This window comes from Orcinus orca, chromosome 17, assembly GCF_937001465.1.
Source record: "Orcinus orca chromosome 17, mOrcOrc1.1, whole genome shotgun sequence".
Classification (NCBI taxonomy): Eukaryota; Metazoa; Chordata; class Mammalia; order Artiodactyla; family Delphinidae; genus Orcinus; species Orcinus orca.
In genome coordinates this window covers 39,904,299-39,921,496 of record NC_064575.1, presented here as the reverse complement: position 1 = coordinate 39,921,496, position 17,198 = coordinate 39,904,299, and the positions used below count along the sequence as shown (strand labels likewise).

The window sequence follows — 17,198 nt, the reverse complement described above, 5'->3', positions numbered from 1 at the left end:
AAGTTTACTAATGAGAAGAGTTCTTTTCTGAGGGGATAGCATTCCTTGAATTTGGACTCAGAGTTAACGATCCCTATCATCAAAATCATTTGCAAACTGCAAAATTTAATGATGATCTTTTATAAGATTTTACACCTTTCATCTTCGAATATATGTGTCCTGTCACACATCATGCCTAAAAACACTAAGTTTTAACTGCACCTCATCAATTTGCAGTGCACCAAGCATCAGTGCAAAGCGATGCAATCAACACACACACACACAAACACACACAAAGTCTCTGAGGCAAATATTCAACCAATGTAGCATAGAAACAACCATAGACAATCCATAAACAAATGGGTATGCCTATGTTCTAATAACTTCATTTATGGACACTGAAATTGGAATTTTATATATTTTAATTCATGACTAAATATTATTATTTTGATTTTTAAATTATTAAAACTGCAAAAAAATTACTTATTTGTGAGTAGTACAAAAAAAGGGGGATGGCTGTATGTGGCCAGTGGGCTGTAGGTTACTGACCCCTGCTTTAGAAATAGAGGAATTTCTAATGAATGCCTAATTTTTAAAATCTCTTGTGGGTCATTTGCTATTTTTCTCATATCTCTGCTTCTCTCTGATTTTCATTTCCTGATTCTGTCTACTTATCCAACTCCTCATCCCCTCCTCAAAATATCTTTTCCCTTTCCCTCCACTTCCTTCTTAATTTCCTGATTTCCTGTCCTTCATGTTACCTATGCAGTGTACGTTTCATTATGACCTTGCCCCTACTCTTCTTCATAGAACCTTTTTAGCTTTATTGCCCCATTAACTCATTTTTTTCTAGGTCAATATACCAAGAGAGAGAATTTGATTGATCTCATTCATGATTTCATCATACCCATGTCATTCATAAGCCACACATTTGCCTGAGAACTGATTGCCCTTGGATCTAGAATACATCCTCAATTCAACCAGACATGCGGAAATGGTGATGGGGGTCCTGCACCCCTAAATATGTCCATTTCTTGAACATGGACATGTGCTGGACATGTCTGCTTAGAAGGAACCTCATAGTGAGACACACATTTTGAAGCTTGATTTGTCCTAAGAGCCTTTTTGTTTCTTTATACTTGCATGTTAAATCTGAGTATGTACTTTCATTTTAAATGATCTACATCACTTTGATTTTAAGTGGGATTTTTCAAATATTTGATGGCTTAATTCAATCTTAGTATCTTTGTCTTTTAATGGATTTTCTGACTTGAGTCTTAGGTCTATTATTTACTCTTGCAGACGAATTTTATAATCATTTTGTTAACTCTCATGAAATTTCATACTGTGATTTTAATTGTAATTGTTTTTAATGTTTTTAGAGTAATTTAGAGAGAAGTGAAATTTCTTACGAAATTTTATCTTCTCATCCGGAAACATAATAGAATTTTTTATTAAAGGCTTTTAAAATACATTTCACCAAAACTTTGTATTTTTTTATATTGGGTACGATTCTGTGGTTTATTTTGATTGTTATTTCTATTTTAAACATGAGGTTTTAACTATAATTTTCAAAATTATTTACAAATTATATATATGAATTGCCATATACATATATGTATGGATTTATATTTTTTCTAGTCATAATAGTCTAAGACCTCCAGAGTAACATGTAATAATAGTAATGTAACATGCCTCTTATATTTTTTTCACTTTAATAGGAATGCTTTTTATGTTCATTCATTTTTTTTATTATTATTCAACAAAAACTTTTGATGTTTGCTATATACTAGAAAATGTCCAAGATTCTTGGGATATATCAGTGAACAATACAGACAAACAGCTTTGAGCTTTTTTTTTTTTTTTTTTTTTGCTGTACGCGGGCCTCTCACTGTTGTGGCCTCTCCCGTTGCAGAGCACAGGCTCTGGACGTGCAGGCTCAGCGGCCATGGCTCACGGGCCCAGCCGCTCCATGGCACGTGGGATCCTCTCGGACAGGAGCACGAACCCACGTCTCCCGCATCAGCAGGTGGACTCTCAACCACTGTGCCACCAGGGAAGCCCTAGCTTTGAGCTTTTGATACTACACTCTAGTGAGGGAGACAGTCAACAACAAGCATAATAAATAGGTAAGCAGTATAGTATCTTAGACATTGATAAATACTGCTGAAGAGAATTAAAAGTAGGGCAAGGTCTAGGGGTTTGAGAAAGAGGAAATGAGTAGAGGGGCTACAGTTTTAAATAGTGGTCACAGTAGATCTGGTGGAGAAGGAGAGATTTTAGTAGAGGCATAAAGTACAATTTCTAACATATTTTCTATAGTCATTGGTCTATTCTGGTTTCTCAATTTGACCTAATTTGATTTCAGCATTTATGTGTGTCTGAAATTTTTTTCATATAATATTATCTTTCAAATTTATTCACAGCAGATTATAATTAGTAGCCGCATGGTTTCTCAGTCTCTTTCAAATCGCAAAACTAATAGCCTTTATAAAAACCTGGTTTACATAGAATGTATCTTTGGTCCCTTTAAAGCACTGGATTTAGTTTTCTTATATTGTTTCTTATATATATCATTCTCAATTATAAATATTTTATATTTGGTTAATTGTTATCTTTATTATTAATTACTTTAAACAATTTTCATGCCTGTCATTTTTTTCCAGCTACTTGAATGGTTTACGTAGTTTACTTTTTCTAAAATATTTATTTAAATATAGAGTAGAAGCTCTTAATAATCAATATGAGAACAAAACTAATATGATAGCATTGGATTTTACCCTTTAGAATAAAATATATATCCATGAGTCCATACTGATATAAATTATCAAATAAGAAATTCACACATATTTTCCAAGAAGTATCATTTGGCCACATCTCTCAGGTTTACATATAAAAATATCTCTTATTGTTCTTTAGTTTTGTTTTTCTTTTTTTTTGAAACTGAAACTCTGAAAATATTGCTAGATTTATTTGGCTAAAATGTTTTTCTGTAGCTATTTTCATTTTAGTTTAACTGAAAGTTTGTCTTCTTAGAGTTCTCTTCCCTTATAACCAGGCTTTATTTTCAGGCTCTATAAGTCTTTGGGAAAAGTCCAGATCTTTTCTGACCACTTTATGCAAGGCATATTACCGAATTCATAATCATTTTTTTATGGTCCCAATCCCCTGCTGCAACCAGTGACATAAGTTTAAACTGATATTTCTCTCACATCACTGAAGAACAGAATTGGCTCTAAATGTTGACATATCCTGTATAAGAAAAAAAGAAGTAAGCAAGTAGAATCCCAGAAGGAAGAAATAATTAAAACCCATAGACCTACATAGTAAGTTACTTCAGTCACAACAACAATTTACTGTGTTTCTTTCCGTTTTTTTGTTCACATGTTCGCGTGTGAACAGAGTAGAAGGCCACCCATTTCTGCTGCACCACATTTACTCACAGCTTAACTGAAGACAAGGTTAATTCTGTAGCAAGGTGGTGATATCACCATTAACAGAAGGTACAAAAATTCTTTAAACACTATAACAAAAATATCAATAAATACTAGTGTCTGAGGCATGTAGGACTGAACAGATTTGTCAAAAAAACAGAAAAAAATGATAAATAATTTTTCTCAATTTTTACAGACTATTTTCATCAACAACTATGAGGCCAAAGTGGCCAGAAAATTCACTAAAATAAACTGAAAATTAACTGGGAATCAAATGTGTTGTTAGAATACGTGTAAACAATAGAAAGATTAGTTAAATAACTCTGTGAGACATTTTGTAAACGTGTGAGACAGTTTGTAAATTTAGTCTTAATATTCACAGGGGTCTTCAATAAACATTTTTTGTTGTTATTAAATTAGGGCAAATAACCAAGTCATCAAGAAAGTAGAGAAGGCATTATACTAAGTGAAATAAATCAGAGAAAGACAAACAGTGTATGGCCTCAATTAAATGGAATCTGAAAAGAAAAAACTCATAAAAAGGCATCAAATCAGTGGTTGCCACATGTGGGAGCTGGGGTGTAGGGGAAATAGTTGAAGGTGGTCAAAGGGCACAAACTTTTAATTATAAAATAAAAAGTCTTAGGGATGTAATGCACAGCATAATGATTAAAGTTAACAATACTGTTTTGTATATTTGAAAATTGCTAAGAGAGTAAATCTTAAAAGTTCTCTTCACAAAAAAAATGTTGCAACTATGTGAGGTGACAGATGTTAACTAAATTTATTGTGGTAATCATTTCACATTATATGCATGTATCAAATCATTATGTTGTACTCTTTAAACTTATACGATGTTATAGTCAACCACAACTCAGTAAAATTGGGGAGGGAGGGAGTAAAGAAAATACAGAAGCTATCACACTATACCCCCCCAAGAATCAGTGATACAATTAAAAAAGGATTGAGACATTCATTCCCTCTATTCTCTTTTTGGATGGCTTTTTTTTCCTTTAAATTATATGCAGGAAATGTAAGAAAACATAAGATATCCACTTAACAGAGTTGTATATGAAACAGAAAAAAGATGATCCTTCTCCCATGAATGCATGTTAAATGTGCTTGAGACAAATGCAGATTTTTAGGTCCAAAAATTATCTTATGATCAATTTTCCTTAAGAAATAGTGATATCTAATTTGTCAGAGTTTTACATTGTTAGGGATAGTAATGATTCTGCATTTGTACAAGCTGGGGGTTAATCCATGCATTTTAATTGTTAGGACAAATAAAAATTTGTATTTATTACACTCATTTCAGAAAACAAATTAACAGTTGAAACAAAATGAAATATTTTAAGCAAAGGATTTACTTACATCAACTAGAGAAACGCAATTATATTTAAACAATAATAGAATTAATGTGAAAATAGTGCTAAAGAAGTATCTTTGCAACTAATCTAGGTAGGTTTGAGTACTGTAATCACTGCAACTGTGTGTCCTTGTGTCTTTGGAGCCCTTCTAGAATGTAGACTTCCACCAGTGCGGGCTTGGCTTCATTCTGACTGGCCCACACGCTTGAGATCTTTCTGTATACACAGGATAGATTCAAAAGAAGTTGTACCAAGAGGAAAACACACTGTGGAAAACCTCTACTTGCAATTGTTAATGTACTAAAGTGACAGAAGTACAAAGGAGAAACAGTTCATAGATTGACACGTAATTCGGTAGGAATGGAGAACATGATGTGAAAAGAAGTAAGCATCTAATATATGCAAATGGAGCCCTTGAAATGTTTCAAGGAGAATGTAGAATACAATGGCACATTTTGAGATGAAAAACAATCTCCGCGTATACCTCCCTCTTTTCAACCCCACTTCTTTGCTCTCTGCTTCATGATCCTCTGTCGGATGCCTTCTCTGCACCATCAGGTCTCTTTCAGGGGTTCATCCGCATTCCTATGATTCTCCCAGGAGCACCCTGAGATCCCAGAGCTGGCAGGTGGCAGGGGACTGAAGCCAGAACTGTTCCACATGCAGCTAGCTGGAAAAGGGGTTAGCATTCATCTCCTGTGTTAAGGGAAACAGAAGGCCAACAGCTAAATACGGTCTGGGTTTGCCTAAGCCTGTGATCACCTGTGGCAAGGAAACAGTCTGAAAAGGCAAAAAACAGTGAGGTTCATCACTACTTGGCCTAACAATGTACATATTCATAATAAAATCAATTTAAAATTCAATGCTCCTTGATAAAGTTTCACGCATACTAAAATTTAACCAGTGCTGGATAGCACTTTACAGTTTTACAAACACATTCACTTATTTTATGGGTCATCATTATTAACCTACTTAAAGATGTAAGTGAAGTTCAGCCCCAGGCAGTAAACCACAATGTACTTGAGAAGCAGTCATTCAGCTTTCTTGTCACCTCACTTCTCGTGTGATTTGTTACCTGCTTACCATGTAATGGTCCTCTGCCACATGCAAGGAATTCAGGGACAGATAAAACACAGCCCTTTTTCCTTGAAGAGTTTACAGTGCCCCAGGGAAAAGAAGAGACGTTGACAGTACTTTAGAATACTGTGTAATATGAAGCTGGCCCAGACAGAGGGGAAGGAAGCTCAGGCACTATCAGAGGACAGATGTTACTCATAGCAGAGTGCATGTGTCTCCAGGGGCAAGGCTTCAATGAAGAAGTGTTACTTGACCTGAATCTTAAAAGGCGATTAAAAATTAATAGGTGTGGGCTTCCCTGGTGGTGCAGTGTTTGAGAGTCCGCCTGCCGATGCAGGGGACACGGGTTCGTGCGCCGGTCTGGGAAGATCCCACATGCCACGGAGTGGCTAGGCCTGTGATCCATGGCCGCTGAGCCTGTGCGTCCGGAGCCTGTGCTCCGCAACGGGAGAAACCACAACAGTGAGAGGCCCACGTACCGCAAAAAAAAAAAAAAAAAAAGAATTAATAGGTGAATGAGAAGGATTGACAGGACAGGGAGATGATGAACCTATAAACATATGCACTGGTGTGTGCTGTAAGACACCCAATTCCTGGTCACAAGAGCACAATAGCAATTGTAGGTTTGGGATGAAGTTGGAAGGAAGGAACAGGTAAGATCAAAGAGGGTCCTATCACAGCTAGCAAGGATTTCAGGTTCGAATCAATATGAACAGACTACTTCTCATTTTAGAAAGACACCTTATATTTTATTTATTTATTTTTTTAGTACTCAGTACTTAATTTTTTTATTTTTCAAAATTTTTATTGAAGCTGATTTGCCATGTTGTGTTAGTTCCAGGTATACAGTAAAGTGATTCAGTGATAAATATTTATACATATATTCTTTTCCATTATAGGTTATTACAAGATATTGAGGATGGTTCCCTGTGCTATACAGTAGGTCCTTGTTGTTTATATATTTTATATACAGTAATGTGTATCTGTTAATCCCAAACTCCTAATTTATTCCAACTCTCTCATTTTCCTTTGGTAACCATAAATTGGTTTTATGTCTGTGAGTCTATTCTTGTTTTGTAAATGAGTTCATTTGTAGCATCTTTTTAGATTCCACATATAAGCTATATCATATAATATTTCTCTTTGTCTGACTTGCTTCACTTAGTATGATAATATCTAGGTCCATCTGTGTTGCTGCAAATGACATTATTTCACTCTGTTTTTACGGCTGAGTAATATTCCACTGTATATATGTACCACATCTCCTTATAATTTAAAAGAAGGATGGCTTTTAGTGAGATAAGACTCCTCATAGTCTTACAATGAAAGTTAGCATTAAAAGGACTACAGGGGTTAAAAGAAGACATATCCTTTGGTCCCAAGCAATTTACATTTGATTTAAAAAGCAATTTATGTATTTGTACATGCAAGCACACAATCTAGAACAAGAGCAAAAGTAGTATTAAATCTATTAAGTGCTATTAAACTTGTCTGAAATCATTAAAGAAAGCTTCAGAGAGGAGTTCAGCTATAAATATTGCTAGGATTGTCACTGAAGAGACGAGAGAAAGAATATTTCAGAGGGCAGTATAGACTATAAAAAGCATAGAGTGGAAAATAGAAATTAGATACTTGTAACAAAAGCCCAGGACCAGATGGCTTCACAGGAGAATTCTATCAAACATTTAGAGAAGAGCTAACACCTATCCTTCTCAAACTCTTCCAAAATAGAGCAGAGGGCGGACCATTCCCAAACTCATTCTATGAGTCCACCATCACCCTGATACCAAAATCAGACAAAGATATCACAAAAAAAGAAAACTACAGGCCAATATCACTGATGAATATAGGTGCAAAACTCATCAACAAAATACTAGCAATCAGAATCCAACAGCACATTAAAAGGATCATACAACATGATCAAGTAGGGTTTATCCCAGGAATGCAAGGATTCTTCAATATATGCAAATCAATCAATGTGATAAACCATATTAACAAATTGAAGGAGAAAAACCATATGTTCATCTGGATAGATGCAGAAAAAGCTTTTGACAAAATTCAACACCGATTTATGATAAAAACCCTCCAGGAATCCAAATCGGAAAAGAAGAAGTAAAGCTGTCACTGTTTGCAGAGGACATGATACTATACATAGAGAATTCTAAAGATGCTACCAGAAAACTACTAGAGCTAATCAATGAATTTGGTAAAGTTGCAGGATACAAAATTAATGCACAGAAATCTCTGGCATTCCTATACACTAATGATGAAACATCTGAAAGTGAAATCAAGAAAACACTCCCATTGACCATTGCAACAAAAAGAATAAAATATCTAGGAATAATCCTACCTAAGGAGACAAAAGACCTGTATGCAGAAAATTATAAGACACTGATGAAAGAAATTAAAGACGATACAAATAGATGGAGAGATATACCATGTTCTTGGATTGGAAGAATCAACATTGTGAAAATGACTCTACTATCTAAAGCAATCTACAGATTCAATGCAATCCCTATCAAACTACCACTGGCATTTTTCACAGAACTAGAACTAAAAATTTCACAATTTGTATGGAAACACAAAAGACCCCAAATACCCAAAGCAATCTTGAGAACGAAAAACGGAGCTGGAGGAATCAGGCTCCCTGACTTCAGACTATACTACAAAGCTACAGTAATCAAGACAGTATGGTACTGGCACAAAAACAGAAAGATAGATCAATGGAACAGGATAGAAAACCCAGAAACAAACCCATTTCCATAGGGTCACCTTATCTTTGATAAAGGAGGCAGGAATGTACAGTGGAGAAAGGACAGCCTCTTCAATAAGTGGTGCCGGGAAAACTGGACAGGTACATGTCAAAGTATGAGACTAGATCACTCCCTAACACCATGCACAAAAATAAGCTCAAAATGGATTAAAGACCTAAATGTAAGGCCAGAAACTATCAAACTCTTGAGGAAAACATAGGAAGAACACTCTATGACATAAATCACAGCAAGATCCTTTTTGACCTACCTCCTAGAGAAATGGAAATAAAAACAAAAATAAACAAATGGGACCTAATGAAACTTCAAAGCTTTTGCACAGCAAAGGAAACCATAAACAAGACCAAAAGACAACCGTCAGAATGGGAGAAAATATTTGCAAATGAAGCAACTGACAAAGAATTAACCTCCAAAATTTACAAGCAGCTCATGCAGCTCAATAACAAAAAAACAAAACAACCCAATCCGAAAATGGTCAGAAGACCTAAATAGACATTTCTCCAAAGAAGATATACAGAGTGCCAACAAAAACATGAAAGAATGCTCAACATCATTAATCATTAGAGAAATGCAAATCAAAACTACAATGAGATATCATCTCACACCAGTCAGAATGGCCATCATCAAAAAATCTGCAAACAATAAATGCTGGAGAGGGTGTGGAGAAAAGGGAACACTCTTGCACTGCTGGTGGGAATGTGAATTGGTTCAGCCACTATGGAGAACAGTATGGAGGTTCCTTAAAAAACTACAAATAAAACTACCATATGACCCAGCAATCCCACTACTGGGCATATACCCTGAGAAAACCATAATTCAGAAAGAGTCATGTACCAAAATGTTCATTGCAGCTCTATTTACAGTAGCCAGGAGATGGAAACAACCTAAGTGTCCATCATAGGATGAATGGATAAAGAAGATGTGGCACATATATACAATGGAATATTAGCCATAAAAAGAAATGAAATTGAGTTATTTGTAGTGAGGTGGATGGACCTAGAGTCTGTCATGGAGAGTGTCATAGAGAGAGTGAAGTCAGAAAGACAAAGACAAATACCGTATACTAACACATATATATGGAATCTAAGAAAAAAAAATGTCATGAGGAACCTAAGGGTAAGACGGGAATAAAGTCACAGACCTACTAGAGAATGGACTTGAGGATATGGGGAGGGGGAAGGGTAAGCTGTGACAAAGTGAGAGAGTGGCATGGATATATATACACTACCAAATGTAAAATAGATAGCTAGTGGGAAGCAGCCACATAGCACATGTAGATCAGCTTGGTGCTTTGGGAGCACCTGGATGGGTGGGATAGGGAGGGTGGGAGGGAGGGAAATGCAAGAGGGAGGAGATATGGGCACATATGTATATGTATAACTGATTCACTTTGTCATAAAGCAGAAACTAACACACCATTGTAAAGCAATTATACTCCAATAAAGATGTAAAAAATAAAAAACAAAAAAACCCTCCAGGAAGTAGGCATAGAGGGAAATTACCTCAACATAATAAAGACCATGTATGACAAACCCATATGCAACATCGTTCTCAACGGTGAAAAATTGAAACCATTTCCATTAAGATCAGACACAAGACAAAATTGCCCACTCTCACCACTATTATTCAACGTAGTTTTGGAATTTTAGCCACAGCAATCAGAGAAGAAAAAGAAATCAAAGGAAACCAAATCAGAAAAGAAGAAGTAAAACTGTCACTGTTTGCAGATGACATGATACTATACAAAGAGATTCCTAAGGATGCTACCAAAAAACTACTAGAGCTAATCAATGAATTTGGTAAATTAGCAGGATACAAAATTAACACACAGAAATCTCTTGCATTCCTATACCCTAATGATGAAAAATCTGAAAGAGAAATTAAGGAAACACTCCCATTTACCATTGCAACAAAAAGAGTAAAATACCTAGGAATAAACCTACCTAGGGATACAAAAGACCTGTATGCAGAAAACTAGAAGACACTGCTGAAAGAAATTAAAGATGATACATGCAGATGGAGAGATATACTATGTTCTTGGATTGGAAGAATCAACATTGTGAAAATGACTCTACTACCTCAAGCAATCTACAGATTCAATGAAATCCCCATCAAACTACCAATGGCATTTTTCACAGAATTAGAACAAAAAAATTCACAATTTGTATAGAAACACAAAAGACCCCGAATAGCCAAAGCAATTTTTCAGAAAGGAAAACAAAGCTGGAGGAATCAGGCTGGCTGACTTCAGACTATGCTACAAAGCTAGAGTAATCAAGACAGTATGGTACTGGCACAAAAACGGAAATATAGATCAATGGAACAGCATAGAAAGCTCAGACATAAACCCACGTACATATGGTCACCTTATCTTTGATAAAGGAGGTGAGAATATACAATGGAGAAGAGATAGCCTCTTCAATAAGTGGTGCTGGGAAAACTGGACAGCTACATGTAAAAGAATGAAATTAGAACAATACCTAATGCCATACAACATAATAAACTCAAAATGGATTAAAGACTTAATAACTGTAAGGCCAGATACTATACAACTCTTATAGGAAAACATAGGCAGAACACTCTATGACATAAATCACAGCAAGATCCTTTTTGACCCACCTCCTAGAGAAATGGAAATAAAAACAAAAATAAACAAATGGGACCTAATGAAACTTTAAAGCTTAGGCACAGCAAAGGAAACCATAAACAAGACGAAAAGCCAATGCTCAGGATGGGAGAAAATATTTGAAAATGAAGCAACCGACAAAGGATTAATCTCCAAAATTTACAAGCAGCTCATGCAGCTCAGTATCAAAAAAACAAACAACCCAATCAAAAAATGGGCAGAAGACCTAAAGAGACACTTATCCAAAGAAGATATACAGATTGTCAACAAATAAATGAAAGGATACTCAACATCACTAATCATTAGAGAAATGCAAATCAAAACTACAATGAGGTATCATCTCACACCAGTCAGAATGGCCATCATGAAAAAATCTAGAAACAATAAATGCTGGAGAGGGTGTGGAGAAAAGGAAACCCTCTTGCACTGCTGGTGGGAGTGTAAATTGATACAGCCACTATGGAGAACAGTATGGAGGGTCCTTCAAAAAACTAAAAATAGTACTACCATATGACCCAGCAATCCCACTACTGGGCATATACCCTGAGAAAACCATAATTCAAAAAGAGTCATGTACCACAATGTTCATTGCAGCTCTATTTACAGTAGCCAGGACATGGAAGCAAACTAAGTGTCCATTGACAGATGAATGGATAAAGAAGATGTGGCACATGTATACAATGGAATATTACTGGGCCATAAAAAGAAATGAAATTGAGTTATTTGTAGTGAGGTAGATGGACCTAGAGTCTGTCATACAGAGTGAAGCAAGTCAGAAGGAGAATAACAAATAGCGTATGCTAACACATATATATGGAATCTAAAAAAAAAAAATGGTTTTGACGAACTTAGGGGCAGGACAGGAATAAAGTCGCAGATGTAGAGAATGGACTTGAGGACACGGGGAGGGGGAAGAGTAAGCTGGGATGAAGTGAGAGAGTGGCATGGACATATATACACTACCAAATGTAAAATAGATAACTAGTGGGAAACAGCCACATAGCACAGGGAGATAGTTCAGTTCGGTGCTTTTTGTCTACCTACAGGGTGGGATAGGGAGTGTGGGAGGGAGATGCAAGAGGGAGGAGATATGCGGATATATGTATATGTATAGCTGCTTCACTTTGTTGTAAAGCAGAAATTAACACACCATTGTAAAACAATTGTACTCCAATAAAGATGTTTAAAAAAATACATTGTTGTGCTTGCAACCATGAGAAAATCATTGCAGCTGGAAAGATAAGCGACAGATAGGTGCAAACCCTGCTTGGTTGTCATAATAGGACCCCAAATTTCTCACCAACAGGAACTGCAATGTTAGCCTGTCTGTGAGAAAGACATGTATTTCTTCAATATTTCATGAAAATATTATCGATATTTTTAGGCATGATCATTACAGTCAAAATTAAATTCAAAAAAAAGAGAGAAAGATAAGGATAAAGATTAAAAAAATTACGAACGCTTTTTATTTTAGAGTGGACGTGACGTACAAAGCAGGTACTATAGCAGTTAACTGATACTTATAACTCTAAGACCATTCAGGATATATGAGGAATGATGGGAAATAGGCATAGGCAAATGTTTGGCAAAGATGTTTCTTCAAATTCTCTGCCTCCAAACTGATGATTCCTCCCCTGTGAAGACATTGTTTACATGCAAAGCCAGAGGTCATAACAAAGGTCAACCGTGTGCCGTGCAGTTATTCAGATTTTATATTCTTTCTCGCTCAGTAGCAATACCACTGGCTGGATATAGGGATAGAAATGTGCCTGAGGTTTTGATTGACAGGTTTGGAGCTTGGTTTCCCTTGAGGAATTCTCTTCCTATAAGTCTTTGTTTTCCTGGCATTTTACACATTATACCATAATGCTCATCAGAAAATTCATATCAGATCTAACTACTGGCACTTGACTGTAAAGTTTTATATTTAAAAGATGCTGTTTGGCTGTTTACAATATACAAATGCCAGTTTATTTCTCTGGGAAGGGTCACAGAGAAAAAAACAGCAATTTTCTTTCACTGACATCAGGGGAAACTGCTTCCTGCTAGATCAATGCATAAAAATTCAGTTTTAATGACTTTGTAGTACCTTAGCCTTGACATCTGTATATTTAGAAATGAGTGTGCAAAACCTTCAGCATTTTATAAATGAAAAGAAAAAAGTGATTTAATTATGAGTAGTGTATACAATATTATGATTATTATTGCTAGAGATAATAACACCAAGAGATGGTCCAAAGACAAATGAATACATATTTTTCCAATTTTTATGTTAATAAGGTAATTTAAGTAAATTCAAACCTGGTATTCTCTGCAGAGCAGTACATTATTCTCTATACACACAAATAATTATGAAAGGATTAGTCAGTTGTAGGAATTTACTACGTATAGTATTCTGCCTTGATTTATCATTCAATGAAGTATTAAAAGGCAGCTTATGGAGAAAGGAATATTTCAAATTATGGACTTATAAATACTCTGCAAACCATTGCTTTTGATGAACTGATTTCCTGATCAGAGCAATCTTGTATAAATTTTGATCATTTTATATTTTTTCCATCTGTATTTCTTTCAAGTTCAAGTCTGGATAGCTTGAGTTTGTTGCTTGTCCCCCATTAAATTGCCTGAACTCTATCTCAAAGCCCGAACCATGCTTATGTTACATAACACCCAAGGGGAAATGTGTTTCCTGTGGGGACTCAGTTAAAAAGATGCCTTTTCCACATAAAGATCTTTAATATTTCTGAAATCACATTTTCCCTGAATGTGAAAATCTGCTTTCCATTACACTCTAATGGTAAAAGTTTTTGCATGGGCATCTGTGGTCCAAAGGTTGCCTCAGCAGGGTCACATACAGTCTCTCAAAGTAAACCTGAGGAGCCGCTCACGAGGCCGGCCCACCAAGCCACCCTCCGCAGAGGCAGTAGCAAGCTGGGCTGATCAACCACCGGCACAGATCAAACCACCAGCATAGGAGTTCTCACTGCGCTGCAGCACTTCTTAGCAAATGGTTTGTAAGTAAGTCCACATTCCCAAAGACAACACATTGAAAAATGTATATGTTTAGGAGTGAAAGGTGAAGAAAAGAAAGCCAGTACATGAGGTACCTAGAGCTGTCAAATGCATAGAGCAGAAGGAAGGAGAGTGGTTTGCAGAGGTTGGAATCAGGAGGGAAGAAGGGAGAAATATTGTTGACCGGGTACAAGACGGGACGCTGAAAAGAAATCTGGAGATGGATAGTGGTGACATGCACAACCATGTGCAAACTTTATGTTATATACATCTCGCCACAATTTTTTTTAAAGACTTGTTAAAAACAACAAAAAAGAAGAAAGCAAATAAGAGATAGTCATAATGATTGCACTCGATCAACTGCTTAATTTGTATCTTACCCAAATCTAAAATGTTATTCTTTTGTTTTTCATAATTGTCCAAGTTGGTTCCCCTTCTGAGGTGAGAAAAATAGTGAATTTGCTAATGATTTCTCTCATAGGCATCTATATCTTCTGCATTTTTGAGAACATTTTACAAGTCCCTAAGTTGCTCGCACAACCCTCAGACACTGTGATGCTTCAGGCCCTAGAGAAGGATGTTAAGTGTCTACCATGTTTGCGGTCTCAAGGTACCATTCCTTATAAAAGCTCAGGAAATAGCTAGGTGGCTTGCAGAACTAACCACCATGACGGTTCTCTCTGGTTGAGGGGTTGGCACTTTAATTTCCTATGGTGACAGTTTCCTTTGCTGAGAGCTGCAAGGTGTCAGGACCTATGGTTTCTAAAACCTGGAGGACTGGGCTATGGCATATGCAGTGGAAATGCTGCTCCACAATCCAGATAAGTAGACCCACTTCTTCCTGAGTGACGTTAGCTGTCTACACCACAAATGGAGCCATTGAAAAAGTTAGATATTATCTGAACTCATTAATATTGTGCTATGAAGTTTGTTACTAGGCAATTATGATTAAAACAGACAAATCTTCAGTCTCTTGAAAACTATGCTTAATGACACTTGCAAGTAGAAATTTGTTTCTTCTATTTATGGACAAATATTAAAACCAGACCTTCTGATTTTCAAAGAAAATCAGCCATAATGCAATCACACATATGTAAATATTAAACATATACATAAACCAGAAAGACAATTCATGTTTGATTGTGGCAGGAATGGATTATGATTCTTTTGTAATCTTTCCTTGGAAAAAATGATTATCCAAAGAATAAATTCACAAGTTCTAATTTTAGTTCCTCTTCATCATCAAGAGAAAAGGTGATTAACTATTTAGCATTCAGAGCTCCCTATGGCGTAGTTATCATGCCCATTACTAAATGAGGAAAAATCACTCAGAAGGATTAAATAAAATTGCCTAAGCACAGCTAGACAGGAGCACAAACAGGATTCACGCTTGTGTCCGACTTAAAACATATTCTCTTTTACTTCCTTATGTTTCCTCTCAATCAATAATTATTAAGATTGTATTATATGAAGGATACTGTAAAGGGCCTTCATAGGCTAGAAACAAACATAAGCTCCTGTCTTTCTGTGGATTAACTGATAGAGCAAATGTACTGATATAGTGATGCAGTCTTTATATATGTAGAAGAGGCCTGATCATTAAGACTAGAATGTTCCAGGGAAGTCTTCAAGTGAAACTAGGAAAGGAGCAGGTGAATAACTCCTGACTGGAGAGAGCATGTTCATAGCTGAGCAGGTCAGAGAGCTGCTGCCTTGCATCCTTCAGAATCATCACAGACACAAGAAACACAATCTTACATGGAGTGGATAATAAGTAGATAGTTATTGAATTAATGGACAAGAGGACTAATTAATAAAGTCATTTGGCTGGAGTAAAAGCTTTATGTAGAAAAATAAAAGCAAAGATAAAATTAGGAGGATAAAGAAAGGGAGCATGTAGAATGGTTTCACGGCAAGAATATGGGCTTTGAACTCTATCCTCTAGAAAATGGGAGAGGTCACATAAATGGGATGATAAAAGACAGAGTGGATATGTTGTCTAGGAAGAATTGGAAGGGGAGAGATTGGTGAGAAATAGACAATAGCCCAGGTGTGAGATAATGAGAACCTGGGCTGGGGGGATGGGCAGTGGGGAATGGACAGGATTATCTTTACTTGTGAATAATGGAAACCTATTTCAAGAATAAGTATGGCAAATATATTCCAACAAAATGGATAAATCACTGTTAACAAATTTCTCTTACAATTGAAGATAAAAAAAAAATACTGGTGTGAATAAATTTATTTAAATTTTAAGATGTATATTTTAAAGCAGTTTCATTATTTGACTGATATTTACCATTCAAATAATTAGTTGTCCATATCATTTTGCCTATACAATAACTCATACCCAATCTGCTGACAAAAGCTTATGGAGTCTACACTGAAAAACTGCATCAGCCTTTTCAATTAATTTAATAAGGCACTTGCTCTTCACATTTTAAAGAAAAAAATATAACAAAACCCTAGCCCAAGAAAATAATCTTTTGCTTGGGCATTTGTAAAATAAAAATTAAAAAAAAATAATGAACATCTTTTGGCTTTCTCTAACTCTTTTTTACTTTGAAAGAGAACAATAAGAAAAGTCCAGAATTGTAAGTTCATCCATTATTTGGACTGAATATAATTTCATCCTTAAGTGAGTATTGTTATTAATCCTGGCCTCCTACTATAATCAAAATAAAGCATATTGGTTACCTGCTAGGAGTCAAGTCTGACGCCACAGTACAAGTGCACTGGATTGTTCTTTGGGGCACCCAGGGTAAACTAACACCCAAAAGTCATCCCAAGTTGCCCTTCAAAATCACTTGCAGCTATTCGTTATTTAATCCCCACAGCAATGCTTTGGGACAAAGGTCAGGATCTCTTTGTAGGCAACCAGGTGGCTGAGGCAAGTGACACAAATGTCAGAGTTTTAGGGCTTCATCCA

At 36.0% G+C, this 17,198-nt stretch overlaps 1 long non-coding RNA gene across 1 annotated transcript in view; it reads right to left on the bottom strand.

Moving 5' to 3' along the window:
• Nucleotides 1-4,173: 4,173 nt before the first annotated feature.
• The window catches only part of LOC117196885 (uncharacterized), a 60,398-nt gene continuing 47,373 nt past the window's right edge, over nt 4,174-17,198 (bottom strand). Inside the window, exon 7 of the long non-coding RNA XR_007472587.1 lies at nt 4,174-5,563. This is a non-coding gene — a long non-coding RNA (uncharacterized LOC117196885). The remainder of the gene's footprint in view (nt 5,564-17,198) is intronic.